Source organism: Lissotriton helveticus, chromosome 3_1 (genome assembly GCF_964261635.1).
Source record: "Lissotriton helveticus chromosome 3_1, aLisHel1.1, whole genome shotgun sequence".
Lineage (NCBI taxonomy): Eukaryota > Metazoa > Chordata > Amphibia > Caudata > Salamandridae > Lissotriton > Lissotriton helveticus.
The window spans coordinates 412420084-412444110 of NC_136061.1; the positions used below are offsets into that span (position 1 = coordinate 412420084).

General features: G+C 45.0%; 1 protein-coding gene and 1 long non-coding RNA gene across 2 annotated transcripts in view; one reads left to right on the forward strand and one right to left on the reverse strand.

Moving 5' to 3' along the window:
- The window catches only part of CDK15 (cyclin dependent kinase 15), a 448471-nt gene extending 424789 nt beyond the window's left edge, over nucleotides 1–23682 (forward strand). The window contains exon 14 of the mRNA XM_078680225.1: nucleotides 22477–23682. The gene's annotated coding sequence lies outside the window, so the exon portion shown is untranslated. The remainder of the gene's footprint in view (nucleotides 1–22476) is intronic.
- The window catches only part of LOC144822555 (uncharacterized), a 198453-nt gene that overhangs the window by 150980 nt on the left and 23446 nt on the right, over nucleotides 1–24027 (reverse strand). The gene's annotated exons all lie outside the window — the stretch shown is intronic.

A 24027-nucleotide genomic window follows, 5' to 3' on the forward strand; every position in this document is an offset into this window, starting at 1 on the left:
GGAAGAGCACCGGACCTGTGGGGGCGCCACTGGGGTCTCGCACCGCTGGCCTCGCCTGGAGCGCAACGTGAACGTGAGTGCTATGCTACCCACGGGAGGGACACCAACCATCTGTGCCCCCGCCCGTCACCACCGGAGCTGAGGAGGGCTCCCGTGTCTGCACCGGACCTGTGGTGGTTCCTCTGGTGAGTATGGGGTGGCGGGTCGCGCCTAGAACACCTAGAACAGCGCACACATCCATCGGGCACCGGCTGCGGCAGTGAGAGCGGCTCTCTGGTCTGGGCTCTCCGGGGACCCGACAGCCAGAGGAGACTGTCGCCGCCGCGCCCCCCCCCCCCTGCAGACATCGAGAGGGTCGGCTCCGCTGGGCATGACCGGAGCTCACCCCCGCGGGTCTCCCTCTCCTAGCATCACCGGTTGCAGGCTCAAGCCGGGCGAAAGGACGGGCACCTGGAGCATCAAGGCTTGCCACGGACGGACAGGACGGCTGGATCAGACTTCTCAGCCAGGGGAGACATCGGCCATTCTCCGCGCCACCCCTGCTACCGCCAGGAGTCGACGGGCACGGAGTTGCAGCCTGTGCAGGGGTGCTATGCAATGAGTGGACGCTTGAACCACTAAAAGGTGTGTACACATTAGTACTTTACTATACTGATCATTCATGCCCTCTCTCTGCCCGGACTGATCAAGTTTTAGTTTTCTCCTAACAAGGGCATTTTCGGCGACGTGGCAGAGTCTCTTTTGTTAAAAATGGCGGGGGCTATAAACTTCAGTAATAAATCGCACCACTGCCCTATGACCATGAAGACGCATACCAACTCGGTCAGGGGTCACCTAAACTGTGATAAGGTTCTCTCCTCCTCACCAAGCAGCAACATGGAAGCAGCAACATAGAAGTTGGACCAACTCGCCCATTAATAGAAAGGGAAACTGAACTAGCTAAATCTAGCAACAACAGACAAAGGACTTATACTCCTGCCTCCCTATTCTCTATTTTGGCGGCCATCTTAGACTAGTCCGCCACTTCGGTGGCCCTCTCAGACCAGTCACCCTCATTAACTAGCTTTCCCTTATTTCTCGTCCCTATTCTCTATGCTTTTCGTTTTATAACCTCGTGCACTTTTATTGCAGTATTATACTTCATATTATATTTAAGATTTGTCTATTGCACCTATATTGGTTCCAACATATCCTTTGTATTTTATGCCTATTTGTATGCTGTATTTTTTGGAAGCTGCACCCACCTCACTTTTATCTCTATTATGCACTGATTGCTACCTCATAAATTTTGCTCATTCTTGTAAGCCGCACCCATTCACTTTCTATTCCTGAATTACACCAATGCTACCTCTTTCAGTCTGTTTATTCATTTTTGACCATTCACTAGTGTTACTTTGGGTCCTTTTAACTGATTGCTACCTCATATTCGTGGATTGCACTGACCTCTACCTCTTATACTTTGGCCACTCACTAGTGTCATTCCTTGGCCTTGTAACAAGCGGCTGACAGTCTTTATTGTAGTCCTATCTCCTACACCCAACATCACAGCCATTCTAATATGGAGCTCAACGGCAAGCACACTTTTAGAATTAACTACCCCTCCACTCTCACCAAAAAAGCCACTAAACGTTTTAAACATAACTTCTTGAGGTCGCACCCTGAAACACCCTTTGCCGACACCTACTTCTCATCGGGCAATGGAGCCCTGAATACTGATATCATCTTCCACACCTCACGCAGAGCCCAATGGAGAAAAACGTTCCAATCCCTACTCGCCGTCTCCTCCACCAGGAAAACAACTCATGGCCTAACCCTCTCTATCTCACCTTCCCACCTCTTCCCTGGCAGGACTACCATTACCATGTACAATAACGGGATTGTCCTAATTCAATCCACGGACAAGAACTTGGAACTACTAGACAACCTGTTCCCCAAGTTCAAAGAGCACCTTTCCAAGCTGCGGACCCCCACCCAGAACTCCACCAGCACTATCACCCCTGACGTCGCAGCCCCCACCTACAACACCTCTACCCCCAGTACCCCAGTAAATGGCCCACCCGCTGTTAATGCCCCACACTCCCCAAGGACAGTCACAAATATCTCCACCTCATATACTAGCCTCCCCTCCAACATGACCCCTCTTACTCCCACTCACACCCCCTTCATCCCTCTCCCCCCTGACATAACAACCCCCACCCACAACACGCCACCATCTGAACACGCCACCGCTCGGAGTCTATCCACCCCCCCTCCCTTCCCCCCCACGGCAGACCCCTCTCCCTCCCCAGCTCCCTCCCCACTCCCACCCTAGAGTCTCTCACACCTGACACAACAACTCTCACCCACAACACGCCACCATCTGAACACACCACCATTCGGAGTTTATCCACCCCCCTCCCATCCCCCCCACGGCAGACACCTCTCCCTCCCCAGCTCCCTCCCCACCCCCATCCACGACATTCTCACCCTTCCAACAAAAGATACAGAACACACCGCCTCCCTTACCTTAGCATCCCCCTCTCTCCCGCCTCCTATTCTCAGCCCTCACTACCCTCCCGTCTCCCCCACTGTCTTCAGCCTTCACTCACTCTTCTACTCTCCGGCACCGTCTCCCACTGACTTCACTACCTATGCCTCCCACCCACCGCCTGCTTCACCTACTTCACCCACACCCCTCGCCCACAAACACGCCCACACTTTGCATGCCATACCACTCATTAGCACTGCAGAACCTTCCAACAACGCTAATATATCCCCCCCCTTGATACCCTGCCCGCTTTCCAGCGCACTACTCAATCATTCACCAATGGCTCTCACCACCAACCCCATCCCCATTGCACCTCCCGACCTGACTTTATCCACCCTCCAACAAGTCAAAGAGGATATTCTACAAATCAAAAAAGATATCCACGCAATCAAAGACCTTCTCTCCTCACAGCCCAGCCTACCTCCCACCATCCCTCTACCCTACAAACGACGCACCCTCCCTACATACCCTCGCCTCCGACGACACCCGCGCTGGCCGACTATCCCCGTTCGCAACAACTCCCATCGCCCCCGTCGTGTCCTCAACCCATTGTCGGACCGCGACCTATGCTCTCTCCTACGCTCTTATGGCACAGGTCCGGTAAAACACATATCCAGCACACACATCCCCATACCCACAATTCTTACAAACCCTCTGAGGCTCCCAACACTCAACAACAGAGGTTCCGTCCCTAACAACCTCAGAAAAGTTCCCCTCACACCAGAAAGCTCGACCACCCTTCTCTCTCCCAAACTCAAATGCATCCTACTCAACTGCAGATCAGCCCAGAGACACTCCTCCGACATCGCTGATCTCGTCTCAGCTAGGGATCTGGACCTAGCCTTTCTAACGGAAACGTGGCTTACTGAAACGTCTACCCCGATTATGGACATACTAGTCCCCCCCAATTATCACATCATTAGGCTGGACAGGTCTCCTGGCAAGACGGGCGGGGGAATTGCTTGCATCTTTAGGAGCAACCTCTCCGTTACTAAAGGCACCGCCCCCTCCCTTTCCTCCTGTGAACTCCTCTGCCTCGACATCACCAGCGAAGGCAAACAAGTTTGTGCTTTACATCTCATCTATCACCCACCTGGTGACAATCTCAAATTCACCCAACAACTCATGGACATGATCACTTCCAATGCCGGTCGGCAGACCACCCAAGTCTACCTGGGTGACTTCAATCTCCGCTGGAACGATCAGAAAGACACAGTGGTGAATAGTCTCAAAACTCTCCTTAATGCGCTTGACCTTACCCAAATATGCGATAGACCAACACACGACAAAGGCTCGATACTCAATCTCATCATTGCCAAAGAGAACTCTACACAACTGGAGGCGATTCTACCATGCGATTGGTCAGATCACCACATTATCACCTTCTTTATCAATGAAATAGTTAAACCTAACCCGGCCCAACCAATCAAATCCAAAACTTGGAAAAGAGACATGAAGAATCTTAACCCCTCTACCCTGCCTCCCCACATCGGCAATCTCCTCCATCCCCCTTCAGGTGCCTCGGATGTTCAATCACTGATCGACCACTACCTTGACTCTATGAATACAATAGTCAATGAAGTCGCCCCCCTGCAACTGAAGAGAGTCTCCACCAAAACTTCTAACCCCTGGTTCGATGATAGACTCAATGACTACAGGCGTACTATGCGATTGGCAGAGCGCACCTGGAGATCTGACCCTTCAGCACTGCACCTCAAAAGGCTTAAGAACAAGAGAAATGCCTACTTCAGGAAAATAAAACGCACAAAGTCGGACTTCTTTAGCAGCCTGTTGGACCAAGCAAAAAACAGGCCAAGAAAGCTGTTTGAACTAATCAAGACCCAAACAAAGACACAACCCTTACAATCAAACAGCACAACAAGCGACTCCCCACACTGTGAAGCCTTCTCTGCTTTCTTTAAGCTAAAGACTGACAACATAAGAAATGACCTCATCATGGATGTAAGCCGATTCCCCAACCACACCAGAATGTCTAACACTCAACCTAAAAATAAGGCAACTTGGATGCACTTCGATACCTATTCGGAAGAAGCAATACACAAACTGCTCTGCACCTTAAAGCCTTCTAATCACCTCACAGACCCTCTACCTGCTAGTGCTGTAAAAGACTTCATCCCCTTGCTCCTCCCTCTCTGGACCAAAATCGTCAACAGCTCTCTGCAACAAGGCCTCATTCCAGACTCCCTCAAGGTGGGGCAAGTCACGCCTATACTCAAGAAACCTACAGCTGATCCGTCTGACCTAAACAATTATCGGCCCATCACCAATATCCCCACCCTGGCCAAACTGCTGGAGAAATGTGTCCAACTCCAACTAACAAAACACATTGACCAATTTGACCTCCTCAACCCTCATCAATCAGGCTTCCGAGCGAAACATAGTACAGAAACAGCTATGACACACATAATTGATGACGCGCTCCAAATTCTTGACCGCAATGAGTCCTGCCTCCTCATCCTTCTTGACCTCTCGTCAGCATTTGACACGATCAAACATGAGAACTTGCTGGAGCTGCTAAGCACTAGAATGGGTCTATCGGGAACTGTTCTCAAATGGTTTTCGTCCTTCCTTCACAACCGGTCTCAGAAGTTCAAGATCGACAATGTGCTATCTACACCTGTGCCTGCAGATCTAGGGGTTCCACAAGGATCCTCCCTCTCCCCCACATTGTTCAACCTCGTCATGGAACCGCTCGCCACCTTGCTCCAACTTTACCTAAAACTACAATCCCCGGAAGATATCAAACATCTGAATTCCACGCTTATTAACACTCAATCTTGGCTGGCCGATAATCACCTCAAATTAAATGCTCTGAAAACTGAGTTCCTACTCATCTCAACCCCGGCGAAAACTTCCATCACCCAAACCTGGTTCAATAACTTAACAGCACTCAATGTCCAACCTACAATCGTGGACTCTGCGAAATCCCTAGGTGTCACTCTCGATGCCAAGCTCAACATGCAGCAGCACGTTAGCAAAGCCACAAAAGCAGCTAATTTCCAAATCAACACACTGAGGAAAATTAAACCCTTCCTCCCCGCCGAAGACTTCCAAACTGCTGTACAAGCTTTAGTCATCCCCCGAATAGACTACGGAATTGTGGCCCTCAGCGGACTCCCGCTATCCACAACAGCACCCTTAAGAGCCTCCCTGAACGCTGCCGCGAGACTCATTACTGGATCAAGAAAGCATTCGCATATATCCCCAGACTTAAAGTCTCTAAAATGGCTGCCTTTTGAAGCCAGAATACAGCTAAAAATTGCAATTATGACACACGCGGCCGTACACCACAATGCACCCAACTACCTCGCTCAAAAGTTGTCTATATCAGGAGGTTCGAGATCCAATAGAAGTACAAAAAATCTACTCCTGAAACCTCGTAGATTCCGGAAAGAGAAAACATACAAGCGCTCCTTTTCAGGAATGGCACCCAGGATCTGGAATGCGCTCCCCCCTGAAACCAGGCTTATCTCCTCCACTGCACTCTTCAAGAAAGAGGTGAAAACCATCCTTCTGGCCAAGATCTCCTGAACCTCGTAGGTGCTGGATCAGAGACTCTGCATGGCTTTGTACCACTGTCCACATTGTCCTTTGGCACTATACTTCTACTTGATGGGGACACTACTACGCTACTCTCGTCTACCGACCAATATAGGATACACGCTGGTTTACTGATCCACTCTCCCGTTGCCCTCACTCAGTGTTCTCTATATACTATAACACTGGTATAAGCCATCCACACACCCAAGGTGTACCTGAACACCCTTGTATTGGGATCAACGACTTGTGCTGTCCTATATTACTTGTTTACCTGATTGTATATTGACATGTTTTATGTATGCTATTATTATTATCATGTTAATGACTATTACACTGCTCCCATTATCCCTGTTCACTCCTACTGCCCCTACCTTGTCTATGTGAAGCGCTCTGATATCTGTAAGGATCTTGTTCACGCTATATAAAACTTTTAATAAATAAATAAATAAATGTGACCCCTTTGGCCAAGGTGATTCGATCATATGGTTTAGAGGTTGTCTCTTATGCTGACGACACTCAGATCTTGGTCACCCTTGGTCCTAATCCATCTGAAACGAACTTGCTTTTCATAGACTGTATGTCCCAAATTGAGAAGTGGATGAGCACTAACCAACCTTTAGTTGAATGGTGGGAAAACTGAGATTTTACTTTTTGGCAAGGCGGATGAGTACTGGACACCAGACTGGTGGCCCTCTAGCCTTGGCCTCTGTTCTACTCCAACCCAGTCCATGAGAAATCTGGGTTTCCAATTGGACAATAACTATCAATGAAAGACCATGTCAATAAGACCTTTGGCGCTTGCTTTGGAATTATGCGTAGCCTGCGTAACATTTTTAAGTGGATTCCACCGGAGGCAAGAAAACCACTAGTCCAGGCTCTTATCATCAACTGTATGGACAATGGGAATGCCCTATTGGCCTCCACCAATGAAAATCTTCTATCCAAGTTGCAGACTCTGCAGAATATTGCAGCAAGTTTAGTCCTTGATCTTCCTTCAAGATCTCCTTCGGCTCCCAGTTTGAAACGTTTGCACTGGTTGCCTGTACGAAAACGTATAAGTTTTAAGGTACTTTGCTTGACTTATAAGAACATGTATGTAAAAAAAATTAACCTGGAATCTCCCTGGTAGAACCTTGAGATCCAGCAATCAAGCGCTTCTTGTGTCTCCCAGAATATGCATCGCTACTGGTGGAGGGCACTCTTTCTCCTTCCTAGCTCAGTCTTTCTGGAATCAATTACCTTTACATCTACGCACTATTAGTGATCACAATCATTTTCATAGGAATCTAAAGACATGGTTGTTCAACCTCTAGCTGCATATGAAGCCTTATCCTTTCATAGACATCCACCAGTGCCATGAGACTCCTGAGTGATATGCACGCTCAATAAATGTTTGTGATGTGATTTGATTTGATTTGACAGTCTCAGAATAAACATCAAGAAACGGGTGTTACCCTAAAGTATATGTAACATTTATATGGACTAACCTTATACAAAATGTTTTTATATTTTAAATGCTGCATTTGATTCTTTATTAAAATGCTCCACATTGGGTGGGGTTACTTCTGATGATATCAGACAAATATGTTTTATAACTAATCCAGATGGAAATAAGGTAAAAAAATTGCTTTTTTATTCTGAATTTGTAAAGCAGATGGTGATAAGGGCAGAGGGAGCCCTGGAAAAGGAGGAAATAAGTCTTGTGGATGATTGCCAACTTGGTATAGATGAGGGTAATCCCAGGGACTCTGGGACCCTTACCTAGTATGCAGGTTTACGCCCGGAGCAAATACAGTATGACATATTAGGTGCCCAATATAGAAGAATACGCACTGATAAACATCAAAGAGAGCTAAAAGTAACAATAACAAATAGCGCACAAGGGCCGGCCTTGAGCAATCGATTTGATCCATTGTCCGAATCTGCAATAAATTGGGGGAATAGTATGGACGAAGGGTTGTGTGAGCTGGATTAGGAATTAGAGTCTTCACACAGCCTATGGACACTCTCATGGAATATAGGGGGGTATAGAAGACAGCTATCCAAAGACACCTTTAGGGAAATGTTGGGTAGCTATGATATTCTGTGTTGTCAAGAGTCCAGGCTGTGTGAGATACCCGAACCTATAGATGGCTTTTTTATGCTCACTAAAGAGGCAGTACGAATGAATCTAGGGCGCCCCTCAGGGGGGTTGATTACACTGGTATCATGAAAAAGAGCCAATGAAATAACCAATTTAAAAGTGAAATGTAGGTGGCTATTAGCCTGCCAGGTAGAACTGTATAAGGGTATGCGAGGAAGGGAACTAATAGTTGTGATCAACGTATATATTCAGCCAGGTGCAAGAATAGACTATGAAAAGCAACTTGATCTGCTAGAGAAGGATCTAGAGGTTATTAGTACAACAAAAGCACGATATCTGATAATGATCTTAGGAGACCTTAACCATAAACTAGATCCTTCCCATAGCGATAAACTTTTTAAAGACCTTTTAACCATTGCACAAGTACCGGCAGCAAGTTTTGCTGGTGCTGGCAATTCCGCACGAGATAAACATTTAGTAAGATTTCTTGGATTCATAGGATTATTTAGTGCCAATGGACAGTCTAATACCGACCGCCCTGCAAGGAAGAATTTCCGCATAGGGAATCAGAATTGCCCAATTGATTACTCCTTTATATTTCAAGGAAGTAGAACAATTTGAAATACTGCAGTGTGAAGGTAGCGACCACTGGCCCTTACAATTACTAATAAAGATGGAACAAGAGTCGGAAAGAGAAGAAGTGGTTCCCATACAGATTGAATACCCTAGACGTATAACTACGCGCATAACAGAGGACAGCCTGAAATTGGCAAATAATTTAATAATTGATTATAAGGCTGTGGATGAAGTGGTGCAAGGTGATACAATTTTAACCCGGTATGAGCATACAATAGAGTAGGTCGTAAATTGTCTAAGGATTCAGGTAAAAGCAGGGCCCGCCTCCAAGAAAAAAGCGAGAACAAATGGGTGGTTTAATAATGAGTGTAGGAAGTTAAAATTGAGGGTACGAAAATGGGAAAGACAGTCTGGCGAGCTTCTGAGTGGCAAAACAAGATTATAAAAATAAGTTGAAAGACACTAAATTAGAATATATGGCCAAAAATTGAGATACAATGTTAGACGTGATAAACACAAATAATATAGGATCATTCTGGCGCCTTGTAAAAGAGGGAAATGTACAGGAGCAAATGCGGTGTTTAGTGGGCGAAGATGACTGGGGTAGTCATTTGAGTAAACTGTACAATGGTAGAAATAGGGAAAAGACCCTGGAAATAAGTTACGAGGAGTCAGAACTACAAGGGCTGCACTTCTCCATTCAAAACATAAAATAAACTATTCAAACTCTAAAGCTAACCAAAGCAGCAGGGCAAGATAATCTGCCTGCAATCATATTAAAAATAGTACAGATTGGTGGGAAAGGTTTCTAAATGCGACCTTTCAACATATTATAACTTCTGGAGTATTCCCAGAAAGTTGGAAAGGGCCTATTGTGAGGCCAATTTATAAATAAGAGGATGCTACACTACCTCAGAACTACCGCCTAATAAGTTTGCTGGATGTAGGGGAGAAAGTTTTCTCTAAAAATACTACTAGGCGTAGTGAAATCCTGGGCAGAGCAGTATAACCTAATACCAATAAAGCAAGGTGAGTTTCAGGAGGGCCATTCAACCATTGACCACTGCCTCAGTCTATCGGCAATGGCAAAAAAGGCAATCGAAGTGCTAGGTAATCTGTTTTGCTGCTTTGTAGACTTCTGAGCTGCTTTCGATTCAGTAGATCGTAGTCTACTGTGGAGTATGGTAGCAGGGCTCGGAATAAACAAAGCAGTACTCGCTTTAATCCAGGAAATGCACTCAAGTAATTGGGCCAGGGTTATCTTGGACACCCAGGGAACCCTATCTAACAAAATCCAGATAATGAATGGTTTGCGGCAGGGTTGTGTTCTTGCACCATTGTTATTCTCCTTATTTTTTATCAGATTTGCCCAATATATTGAGTAGGGCAGGTGGGGTAAGCCCTAAGATGGGAGGGACCCATATATCTTGTCTGTTATATGCAGATGACTTAGTGATAATGGACATGACAGAGTTGGGCTTGCAAAAAAACCTGGATTTTTTTTACGAATATTGCCTAAAAAAAAGCCTCACGGTCAACCTAGAAAAAAACAAAATAATGGTATTGGGGAAAAAGAAGAGCTCCCTGTACTGGAAATTGGGAGAGGTTAGAGTGGAAGAAGTGGATAGATACAAATATTTGGGTATGTGGTTCGACAATAAGTTAAATTGGAGGGATCACATACAATCACTTAAATAAAAGGCGCTCTCCTCAGTATGGGGCCTCAAACATTTTAAGCAAAAGTATGGAGGCCCTCTCTGCAGCCAATTCTTTCGGCTTTTAATGCATTGGTATGACCACAGTTCCAATATGGTGTAAAGGTATTATATATGGGAGGTAAATCGGATTGGAACCTAGAAGAGGAGTAATGCATCAAACAGCTCCTTGCACTCCCCTCGTCAACAATGATACAGGCTGCACAAGTAGAATGTTATCTTACAGCCTGGAATTTTCGGGGTATGCAAGCAGTATTGAATTTTTGGCAGAGAATGAATGGAGAGGGGCCTGCCAAAATAGCAAAACTCTGCAAAAAAGAAATAGAGGCTAGCGAATTAAATTAGGCGTCCCAAGCTAGAATTAGGCTAGAAAAGTTGTGTGTCAATCTATCCCTAGAACCAGACCGATGGAGATTCCCAAGTCAGTGTTGCACGCTAATATTAATACGAAGGCCCGAGAGGAAGATGTGGGTTATTTGAGGAGTAAATCATCCACCCGGTTCTTGATAAACAGGTGGACTAACGATCAAATATTCCCCTATCTTGAGGCCATGCCTAACCCAAAACTTAGAAATTTAATCTTGAAATTTAGAGTGGGGTTGAACCCATGCAACACTGATTGGAAGATAAAATCCGCTATGATGAATGAACAAGGTTTGTGCACATGTGGATTACAAGTAAAATTCAATGGCCACATATTCTGTTGGACTGTTTGTGGTTCTTAGAAGAATGGAAAACATTTTTGAAACCCCTTTTTACTGTCTATAAAATTTTTAGTAGGGATCACGCGCTTAGCTTACTGGTGAATATGAGATTTTTTTTTTTTTTGAGAACCTTTATTATCACTTCACATAAATACAAGCATGGGCCTACAACCCTTCCGGCGGGCCGCTAGTCAATTCTGAAGTTCAGCAAAGCAATATAGAAAGACATAGCAACCCGTAATTCAGGGTCAGATACGTATCCAGGATATAACTCGTATTCAAGCGTACAGCGTGATAATCAGGATTCAATAGGGTTCATTTTACAGTGAAGAAAAATAAAAAATAAAAAATATCAGAATAATTGCCATACGGTCATACATGGTCCTACAATAGCAACATGAAACAGAAATCTGCAAAGAGTGCAAATACTCTTAAAGACATGGGGGCAAGGCATACGAGTCAGGATAAATGTAAACAACACATACAGGTCGTGTCGAACAGCACCCCAGCCCCTAAAACAAAACAGACTGTAGGAAACATGAAAAACGACGACACCAAGAAGAAGAAAAGACAAAGGGCCATAGAGACAAAGAAAGAACAAATAAACAACCCCCTTCCCCCTACCCCCCACCCTGCACCCCTGCAGAAGGCTACGGCCTACCCCCCCCCAGCAGCGTGCCTATCGCCCTAAAGGAGAAACCCGAAGTATAGAATAATAGAAAAAGGGAAAAAGAAGGAAAAAATGTGGAGAAGGGCCCTCGATCAAACCACCCGGCCCCCCCTCACCCAGCGCGCAGAATAAGCATCATAAAAGCAAGGTCAGACTAGCCACAGTAAGCAATAATTATCAATTCAATCAATAACATCCCCGTTGAGTGTCCCCCTAAACACCGTCAGCCAACAATGCGCTCCTCCATGTCCCAGACGGTCTCACCCCTGGCCTTTCCTATCAATAGTACCCACATGCAGCCAGTCATCAATCGGCATACAGAGCAGTGTGGTGGGTCCAACCGATCCGGGCGGACCGGGCAGCGCCATTACTCCATGGGACTGTAGCCCCCAAAATCCAGCCGAAGACGTATGGCGGAAATCCGTCTGTGTCAGTATCGATACCGGAAACATCCCCCAGCCCGAATACAGTCTCACCAGCCTGGAAGAGAGAGTCACACAATCCAGTAATCGTTGAAACGCCGCCGGGGCAGCCCAAACTATGGATCGATGTTGTTTCTTCAGCCGCCGTACAGAGAAGGGCCCCGACGAGTCACTCACATATACAACAGAGCAATCCAAAGCGGTATCACGGACCGGGTCTATCAGCGTCTCCACGAACGCAGGCGCAGCCGGGGCATTCATCACTGATGCAGAGGCGGGCACATCGGCGCTTCCTTGAGATTGAACCATGCCCATGTGGAGCGGCGGGACAACAATGGGGGCCATCCTTCTTCCCAGATCCCCGGCGTCCCGGCTCAGGGTCATATACAGGGTTGTTAACGCCGCCAATATATCTCTGGACGTGGGCTCTTTCTCGTGGCGCCAGACCCCAGGACTCTCCCTCACAACGGATTCTCTGCCCGGATGAGGTGTGCGTAAGAGGGTGCTATCCGCCATCTTAGCTGATCCAGCCTCGTATTTCTCTACCTCACTTCGGGACCGGGCCCCACACCAGGGAGGGACAGGATTCACTACGGGAATCTCAAAAGTCAAGGCAGGTTTCTCAGCGGAGAGTCACCAAAAGGCTAAAAACTCCGCCGCTCCCTGGGGGCCGCACGCTGACTCCGGGAAAAGTTGTTAGTGTGCCCGGATACAACACCGGAGTGGGGGCCAAGTATCATGCACTCCCCTCGACCCAGCTGTATCGCACTCCCCACATGGTTCTCCGCAAGTTGGGCTGGGTCGGCACTGTCGCCATCGGCCAGCAAGTCGTCAGTTCCCTCCGGCCGACTCCTCACCATCACCAGAGGCCGTTGTTGTTGCAGTCGCGGCCGGCCACTCAACGCACTCGAGGCCCCGGTTCTAGCTCCGTGAAGGCCGCAAAACATTCGGGGACATTTCAACGGGTCTGCAGCAAGCAGAAGCCTCAGGAGCAAACGGTAAGTGAAGGTTATCCTTCGCCTACATAAATATGCCGTTACGGCTCAGGATAGTTGCCAGGATGTATGCGCGGGGTGAGAAGGCTCACCGAGCCGGGCGTTTACGCAGCCATCTCGGTCGCCATCTTGGCTCCTCCCCGAATATGAGATTTTTAAATGTGACATGTGCAATTGGAAGATTTTTAATTGCTATACAGGAGTCGTTGAAGGAACTGGTTATATCATTTAAAAGGGGCAGGGCAGAAATGTGATGCTACCCATGTTTGGGAATACCCCTGGCCCATTTTATTTATGTTGGATGTACAAATGTTTACCTAATGTATAAGTGATTCCTTCCCCTTGCTGATGATGAATTAGGTTCTCCCAATGGTCTGGTCAAGTTCCTTTTTTAGATTTTAGCAGTATTTTATTGTATTTTATACTGTTTTATGGCTACAGGGTTTGTACAAATCAGATTTTAACTGTATGTATTGCAGCAGGTTCTTTTTATGGCTATATATGCCATATAAAAATATAATAAACAAACAAACAATTCTTTTATTAATGTTTCTCTGTCTACGTAAACATGCAATACATTTATAAATAAAACAATATTTCTGTGCCACATTGGTGGTAATAGAGCACATTTCTAGATCCATGATAGATTTCCAGAATACTCACGCAATATAATTCCTGCATGCACTGAAGGAAAAGGAACTCATTACACACTCTTTGGTTATATTTAAAATCTGGCACGTACCACTCTATAGCACTGTTATTTCTATAATTATTACAAACACCCAAAACTTTGTGCAGTGAACAAACTGGAATAAACTGTATGAGTTGAGGTCATTGAAAGGCCTTTTGTGATCAAGTGCTGTAATGATGCCCTGGTATACTCTCAACATTCGCTGTACTCTTAGTTTCACAAGAGCTTTCTCAAAAGAGTTGCACAGGGGTTGTTTGTTCTGAAAGCCTCAAAAAATCATTTCCAGTTAAATACAGTGTTTATCACAGACCCCTCCTACAATTCCCAATATAGAACACTCTGTTGTTCTATGTTGAAAAAATGTGGAGATAGGACCTGAGAAGTAAAATACGTGCTCTCAGTTTTAAAACATCACGTGTTTCCTTCAAGGAAGGAATGGAAAATATTATTTCCATTCCTTTGTATGTCTTCCTGTGCTGGTGGTGTATATACTCCCTACCTTCTGGGCTGCAGGGCAAAAGGAGCAAAAGCCCATCCTCTGCAGGCTGATCTTTCTGGGACACAAAACAAGACATATAAAGCTCTGAGGCAGCTGTGCCAATCTGACTTGCTGTAGAATGACCAATCAGGGTGGGTAACAACTAAGCCTTGCTGTATTTTTCAGCCATTCTGAGTAGCTGTCATGATATATGTCCTGTTCTCCCCTGTGTATGCCATGCAGACACAGAGATGTGCTCCTCCAAACTTCATAGGTGCTTGAGTCTATAGAGAAGATCAACAGATTGTAGGCATCATTTGATGTGAGCCTTTGCAGCAGCACAGCATGCACTATGCAAAACACGCAAGTCAAGACAAACTATATGTCCCAGAGCACCACAAGACTCTCACAAGACTTGCAATTGCTGCAGCCATCTTAGATCCAGAGTGTAAGTTCCTTGTGTTTCAGAGCATGTCTGAAACACGAGGAATTTAGCAAGATACTTAGTTGCTGCAGCTAGTACATGGTTAACAGGGCATTGAAACTCTTCATATTTTCAACAATATTTAACACTTGAGATCAAAGATTAGGACTTTTATTTACACATTAGTACTCGAGCCATCCTCCGAAGGATGACTCTGGTACCAAAGATAAGCTAGAGGAATCCTGATCTTGTACAGACTTTGTTTAGATTACTCGAGTCACATATAATATTAAGGTACTGCCATTGGTGGGAAGTGAATATATATTGTCATTAGTGTATACACAACACTAAAGTGTATTCATTATTTTACAACTTATGTACACGGAGACATTCAAATTACAGACTTGATTTACAATTCATGGAAGGTAGCTATTGGTGTAGAAATATGTATTATAGCTCAGGTTATTTCATTAATCTATTACAAAGGGAGATCGAATCTTTCAGCTTTAAGAAGTCTTAGGGTTTACACCGGCACTAGAGATTGGGTTTTACAGAGATTGTCACAAGGTATTTCATATGTCATTGCAGAAACCATTAAATGTAATGCAAATTACAGTGTAGTAAAATTGTTTATTTCCTGTTGTATATGTTAATACCTCTGCAGTGTAGATTGAGCCCAGCAGCAAGAACAGGCAAAGTGAATATGCCCCAAGTCTCAGTTTCTATTTCTTGTCCCATTTCCCTTTTCTCAGGTCTATTGCTGACCCACACAGATGATTATTAGTGGAATCCCGGAAGTGTGGATTCTAACACTGCTCCAGTCAGATTAGCAGCTTAGTGCAGCCCTGACATTGGCTGACTTGGGACCAATCACCTGAATGCAGGCAAACTGAAAGGTCACAAGGCAGCCATTTCAATGTGTGGAATGTCTGTGGTGTGGACTATTAACACCAGATTTAACTTCAGACTGGAAAAGACTGAACAAATAAGATCTAGTAATGTTGTGGCCTAATGCCTAAGTCCTTTGATCCCGTGTTAAAATCGCTGTACTTTGCCCAGCTCAAGAACTACCATAGAGCCATCTGTCAAACTCGGGCTGCCTATTATGCAACTGAGTTCTCCAATAGTCCTAATCCTTCCAAACTTATCTTCAAGGTACTTAAAGATCTGATGGGGAAACGGACTACCTCGATAGAAATCTGCACGGACTCACACTGTGAGAGTCTGGCATCCTTCTTCGTGGAGAAGGTGCAGGTAATCTACCGAGGTTTTACATCTTCCGTTCTCGAGGAGGCTCCTAGTGCTGTGAAGACTTTGGTTGTGGAAACTCTGTCCTCCTTGCCGGCTATGTCTATTGAGGTATTTGATACTCTGAGCCTTAAAGTTAAATCGGGCTCTCCCTTAGACCCGCTGAAGCCGGAGCTTTTTACGCTGCTCCCGCCTATGTGTCGTGAGCCCATCCTGGATCTTATCAATCTTTCCCTCACTGAGGGCGTGGTTCCTCCCTCCTGGAAGCAAGCTGTGGTCAGCCCTATTTTGAAGAAACCCAATCTTGACCCCTTGCTCCCGGAAAATTACCGGCCCATCTCCCTCCTGCCTTGGACCGCTAAGGTCACTGAGGCACACGTGAACACCATCCTGTCTACCCATCTCTCTCGTAATAACATTCTTGACGAGAGTCAAAATGGGTTCCGCTCTCAACACAGCACTGAAACAGCTCTGCTCTTTATGACCGAGCATTTGCGGTCAGTGCTGGATGCGGGGCAGACTGCGGCGCTCCTATTGTTAGATCTGAGCGCCGCATTCGACACGGTGTCTCATGACATTTTGTTGCGGCGTCTGGAGGAAGTGGGTATTGGTGGGAAAGCTCTTGAGTGGTTCCGCTCCTTCCTTTCGGACCGGTTTTTTAAAGTAGCCATTCCACCAGGCCAGTCCTCGTTCCACTCTCTGGGTCTGGGAGTCCCCCAGGGCTCCGCTTTAAGCCCTACATTGTTCAACCTGTATGTGAAACCGCTGGCTGCTGTCGTCAGGGAATGTGGCCTTACCATGACATCGTACGCCGACGACACGCAGCTGGCGGTGACACTCAGCGGGGACCCTGAGGTGAATGCCCCCAGATTCCGGGCAGGACTTATAGCTGTGGCTAAGTGGATGCGTAGCAACTGCTTACAGCTTAATGCTAAAAAAACCGAGGTCCTGATCTTAGGGAAGCAGACGGAACTTTGGGGAGACCAGTGGTGGCCTCCCGAATTGGGGGCTTCTCCTACTCCAGCGGCCGAAGTTAAAAATCTGGGGGTCTGGCTGGATTCCCATCTTTCTTTTGCCAGTCACACAAAGAAGACAGCAGCTACCTGTTTCGGTATCCTGCGAGGACTGCGACCTGTCCTTAAGTTCTTCGACCCCCCCACGCGGCAACTGGTGGTTCAGGCCTCCATTTTGTCGCGATTGGACTACGGGAGTGCTTTGCTACTTGGAGTGAACCAGGCTGAGGCTTCGAGGCTTCAGATTGTGCAGAACGCTGCTGCACGCGCCATCGTGGGCCTCCCGAGACGATGTTCTGTCTCCTCTGTCCTGACCTCCCTTCACTGGCTTCCGGTTAGACAGAGAATCAAATTTAAGGCTCTCTGTCTGACATTTAAGATTCTGAAGCTTTCCTCCCCTCCTGCTCTTGCGGGCCTCATTTCTCCGTATTTCCCCACACGGTCCCTCAGGTCTGAATCTCACCATCTGGCGATTAAGCCTAGGTTCAGACTGAGTAGGATGGGAGGGCGCTCTTTTCGTGTTCTGGCGGCTGATTTATGGAACTCCCTCCCTGTACACATCCGTGCCCTGGATAGCCTTACTCTTTTCAGACGCGCCATTAAAACTCACCTGTTCGCTTCTGTTAATTGATCTTTCTTCTTTTCAGCTCTGACCTGTTGTGTTGTGGTATCTGATCAGGCGCCAGGACGCCCCTTCGCTGGGGCAGCTGTGCGCCGAATAAAAGTTATTAACATAACATAACATAACATAATGCATCGGGAGCCCAAGAGAGGAATTTTGGCCTTAAGTCAAGGGAATTGCATCCACATAGTAGAGATCAACAACACGAGAAACAAGCATTGGCATAGCCTATAGATCTTGCCTTTGAGACCTTATAAGTGTTAAGTTATCCAGCACAATATCCTTGGTGCAAAAACATCAACTGTTGCATGGTTAAATACTTATAAAGTTCCAAAGGCGAGACCTATTGGCTATGCCAATGCTTGTTATATATTGGATGGAAAATGTTCCCTTTCCAAGATTTTGGTACGCTGTTCCGGGATTAAATGGGATTGAAGAGAGGCGTTAAGCACTTGGCTCAAAAGCCCATATTTTGCTTGAATAACGTGTTGGGTAGTCCGTTGGGGTCAGCAGCTCGCTCTGGCTTCAGTTTTTTAGGTCGAGGACCGTAGGCTGCGTTTGCGCAGTCTCGGTCAGAGATTTAATGTTTTCCAGTATGGGGGCTTGAACCCGCCTCTCTTCTCCATTGGCTGGCTTCCTAAACGGAGGCCAGCCATTGGAGGAAAGGGGCGTCACTCTGTTCAAGCCCCGTCTTTTTCGGATTCTGTGGCGTTTTCTTTCTCGTCTTTCTATGTTTTAAGCCCCGCCCCTTTTCTAGTGGTGGGCGTTTTTTTTATTTCTGTTTTTGTCACTGTTTCGATTTTACTAACACCGGCAATTTCATTATGACCATTTTGTTATTTCCTGTTTAGAGGTTTGGAGTTTTCTAGTGGTGGGCGTTTTTTTTTTATTTCTGTTTTTTTCACTGTTTCGATTTTATTAACACTGGCAATTTCATTATGGCCATTTTGTTATTTCCTGTTTAGTGGTTTGGAGTTTTCTTGCATTACTTCGCGGTGATATCACGTTTGTATAATCAATCACACAACACCAGACACTTTGCTGCTCACTTTGTTCCGTAGTTGTTTCCGTTTACACACTCCAAGATGGCGCCCATTTCTAGCATCAGCAGTCCTGTTTCTATTTTCATGACCACCATCCGATCACGTTGTGTACGTTCTGCGCATGGTGTTAGTAGAGGAGCTTGTATCGTGTCAGCTCAAGGAGCGAAGCCCGTGTTTGAGTCATCCGGTTATTCCTGTTGGTGAGTTCTTAAGCGGCTTGTACGAAGTTAAGAGTAGTAGTCTCGAGGTGGAGTCATTTTAGCTCACTGGCCGGTCATGAAGTGAGCGTACGAGGGTCACCGTACCATGGCCATTGACTAACGGCGTCTACATCCAGAGTGTGCTTGAGACGTTGGATCGGGTAATTCACCACGTTATTAAACACTAAGGTATGACATCTCCTTTTCGAGAGACTTCCATGAGTTTTCGCGTATTTAGATGCATTCGGATCCATTCTTATTCTCTTTCACTGACGGCCTGGTACAGTGGTATTCCGGAGGAGGTTTACAGAAGAGCTCATCACTGAGTATCTTCGCACACTTCTCATTAGTAAGTTATTTTACGTGTTAGCCTTCAAACAGCCACCGTTTTCATTTCCAGATTATTTTTTGTGTGTTTTTTTGGCTCTGTGTGTGTGTGGCTCTGTGTGTGTGTGTGGCTCTGTGTGTGTGTGTGGCTCTGTGTGTGTGTGGCTCTGTGTGTGGCTCTGTGTGTGTGTGTGGCTTTGCCTCTCTGTGTGTGTGTGGCTGTGTGTGTGTGTGTGTGTGGCTGTGGCTGTGTGTGGCTCTCTGTGTGGCTCTGTGTGTGTGCGTCTCTGTGTCCGCTAATACTCTCTACTACTCTCTAATGCTCACCTATTGCCATTGTAAATGACAATACCATTTAATGCTGCATGAAAATGCCTATTCTTTTTGGGGCTGGGGAGAGGGGGAGTGAGGGGGCGGACATAATGCCAGCCAAGAACCAGTCGCCCATCAGTAAAACATGAATTCTTAAAATGTATGCCTCGAAAAACGGGAAGTTGGCACCGGGAGAAAATCATACAAACTGGTTATTTCGATTGAAAGAGATGTGCGCATCTACAAGAGATTTCTTTAGTGCAGGAAGGTGTTGGAAAGCGCGTTTCTATTAAACTCGAGTAATTTCAGTGCAGAGCACAGCTGCGCACACTGTACTCTCTCCTGGCAGTAAAGCGAGCTTATTTCAAAGCGATTAAGAAGTTTGGTGAAAACGGGGCGAAATTAGCTTCTAAAATTATTTGGTATAGAGGCAAATGCTGCATGAAAATGCCTATTCTTTTTGGGGCTGGGGAGGGGGGTATGAGGGGGCGGACATAATGCCAGCCAAGAACCATTCCCCCATCAGTAAAACATGAATTCTTGAAATGTAGTTAAATAGAAACTTAGCACTGTAGCAACAATTACCATATTTGACCGGCAGCAAGCAGAGCTGTTTCTGTGAGGTGAATCTGAGTAAATTGCATGATCAAAAGTCCGCCGACCGCAGTGCGTTCCATATATTAAGTGAAATAGGTGCATTTCCATGCGCGAGCTCAAACAGCAGTGCGGAACAGCATCACGTCACTCTTCAAACCACTGCAACATTCTAGGACATAGGTTGAGTGAATGCATCCATTCTAGAACGTTCTATCACCTACAGCAAAAGGCGACGTTATCTGAGTAGATCAATGACCTGGTCGCAGGGATTTCGAAAAGCTATGATTTTGCGTTTGATTACCATTAAATAAAAATCAGGGTTTGGTGGGGCAGGGGGAGCATCATTCAACACAAGGCAGGTGAATATTTATGACATATGAGACTAAGGTGCCCCTCATTATATTTGGCAGAGGGCCCCATCATTATGCCTTATGCCACAGGACAAATCAATGTATCTCCCTTTGCCTAAAAATGTGACATGTATTTGTGTAATCTGCTCACTTCATGTAAATAAAATCACCTCCCAGCTACCTGCAATGTGCAGCGCTCCTTTGACCCCTAGCTTGATGCATGCACTATAAATAACATGCATATGTTCTTCTGCGTTCAGGGTCTTCTGTGCTGTTGCTTCCAGAAGGTGGGCATGTCACTATCTCAATCTAGATAATGAAGAAGTGGCAATCTACTACTTCTTCAAAGCTTGTTTAGCTTTGGCGCCTGCTGTGCCGCTCTTAATCTCCCAGTGCTGTTCCCCGCTCTGTGTGTGTGTGTGTGGGTGCAAATCCAATAGGTCTCGCATTTGCCAGAGATTAAGCTATTGGCATTGTAAATGACAATGCTATTTTTTTTATATGTTTTAAAAACAAAAATGTTATGAGCAATGCCAATAGCTCTAAATTTAACAAAGATGAGACCATTGCTACTACTCACTGTACATCTAATGTATAGTACTTACCGCATTTGTGATCGATTAAGCTATTGGCATTGTAAATGACGCTGCCATTTATTTATGATTTAAAAACTAAAAAAAAAAAAAATGACATGAGCAATGCCAATAGCTCTACCTTTAATAATGCCGAGACCATTGCATTGTAAATGCCTGTTTAATAATTCCCTCTAGTTGTTTTATATCCCTACACAATATCAGGACTGATGCAAGGATTCTAGCCACTTGGAAAAGTGGCTAGTTTTATCCTTCTTTTCACAGGGGAAATTATTTGCTGCTTACAAAGATAGTCAAAGTCTCTGGTATTTTCTTGCCCTTGATCCGATCCTGAATTTAATTTGGTCAATTTTAACTCATGTTTGACTTACTACACCACAAAACGCCTCCTCATTGGTGGAAAACTGAGCAACACAGTCAAAATTCCCTGTTTAATTTTCAATTTACCCATTGATGGCTGGTAAACTTTCATACACTCCACCACCAAACAGCACAGGTGAGAGAACAATGCAAGAGTGCCAAATCGTTAGGGAGCGTTGGAGCAAATTTTCACAGCATGTTTAAAGACAGCTCTGAAGGGGTGCTAATGATGTATTAGAATTCATCATAATCTGAAGACTGAGACCAATCAATGCAGTGGTGTTTGTAGCACATGCCTGTAGAATGTCCCAGATTGTTGAGCCCTGGCTTGGAAACACCACCCAAACACCACCCAGTTGTGTAAAAAAGTATGAAGAACTGTATTGTAAACCCATCTGCATGATCTCTTTGACCCAACGCATTCTAGCTCTTCTTATTTCAACTCCTCCCTTTGGTCTAGATATTTGGGTCGGGGCCTCCCACAGGGATCATGTGTAAATTTCAGGTCATGAGTTTGAATGTGAGCAAAACTGATTCAGCCTTTCTTCCCTTCGAGGTTCAAAGAATATATTAATTTGTGCAGTAGGGAAACTTCCAAGCACAAAAGAAAGAACGTTGGGCTTGATTTAGAGTTCATTACTCAGTCACAACCATGACGTATATCCCATCCACCTTATTACAAGTGCCATTAGATATAATGCACTTGTAATACGGCGGGCGAGGTATCCGTCACGGAGTAACCCTGCCGACGAACTCTAAATCAGGCCCTGAGAGTCTGACTGGATCTTAATAATCTCTTTTTCTAGTGTTCTTCATTTGTAACTCTTGAGTACCATTCTGTTGACAAGTAATAACGCTTATTAGAATAGAAATATTCTATATAACGTGTTATATATGCTATGTACATGTTCAATACATGTGTTATTACTATCATTATTATGACTAACTGTTCTCCCATGTCACAGGCGCTGAAATTTGGGAGATGCCATTGCTGGCGAAGCTTCTGCGGTGACTATTCATTATGCTGGCAGTGCAATGAAAGCTGGAAATATGAAATTCAGAGGACCATCTTTAGGTGAAGACGAGGCTAGCACTTTTTATTTTTTTATCCGTCATCTTGGAAGAACAGAACGAAACATTTTAAACAAATGCTGCTGGTCACATGCATAGCGGATCACGTAAATAGTCAGCAATTCTTTGAGGTGTGACAGAACACTTCTATGTATGACTTCTATGTATGACGGAAGTACTTGATCCATGATAGAGGTGTCACAGCAGCTCTTTGATGAATGACTGCAGGCTTTGATATGAAACTCAGGTGTTTTATATACATAATAGGTTTTAAGTTTGATGGATGGTTCTGGACACAAGTCTTCGATATATAGCTATAGGTTTCAATGTGTGATTCACGTTTTAAACGTGTAGCAGAAGATTGTAGACTGACAGAATTTTTTGATGTGTGAAAAATAATTTCATTTGATATATACTTACAGGCAGATTTTTATGCGTAACAGATGGTTTAATGCATGACAGACGTTTCGATATGTAGCCGAAACACGTTGGTGTCCAAAGGAACTATTAAACAGGTTTGTGGAGGCCTTCTTTGACAGGTTTTGTTTTGATAGAAAAAAAACCTTCCTTGTGTGACAGAAGGGTATGATTTATGACAGGAAACTTCGATGTGTTCTGTTTGTGGTTTGTGGTTTGTTTTTGTTTGTTGTGTTTTGTTTCTAATGTGTGAAAAAGGTCTTTCTAAAAAAAAATGAGATACACTGCTTTCCCTACCACTCAGCAAAGTAAACTTTGCTGAGTGGTAGGGATATTCATAGCGGACAGCATATGCACAGCTGTCAACAAAACCCTAATCATATAGAATTAAAATGCCCCTTCTTTTTTTCTAGATTTTATTTTAGATCTTTGGGGATTTGCCTTCTATTTTCATGATAACTCCATTTGGGGTTCTTGCCTTTATATGTTGCTGTGCGGAATTCAGTTGGCGTCCTCTCTGCCTGATCTGAAGATTTACGTCACTCTAATTTATATTAAATATATATTAAATATATTTTAACTATATTTCATCGGTCCATATGGGAGCAGGCATGTTCTCTATTTAGTCACGACGTTGTATTTGCAATAAAATTTCAATTAAAGTGGTGAAAGAAAATGTGTTTATGTACAGTGATAAGTACCAGTAAAATTACTTATAGTTTAACCCTAAAACATAGACATTATTTTGACAGTAATTCTAGCACTTGATTAGAATGTGATGTTAAAAATTTGTTACAGGCTGTAGGTTAACATTCGTCGATGTGTGATACTGGATCTGAGAGGCAATTCACTATTTATGCTTATATAACAAACATATGAGTATTTCTTTCACATCTACCATTTCTACACTGAATAAAAAATGATCAAACTCATCTGTAACTATGACTGCAGGCTGGAGCAAGCCAATAGCAGGTCCAGCTATAAACATGTTAATGGCTGAACGTGACTGTACACCTTTAAACTTGGTC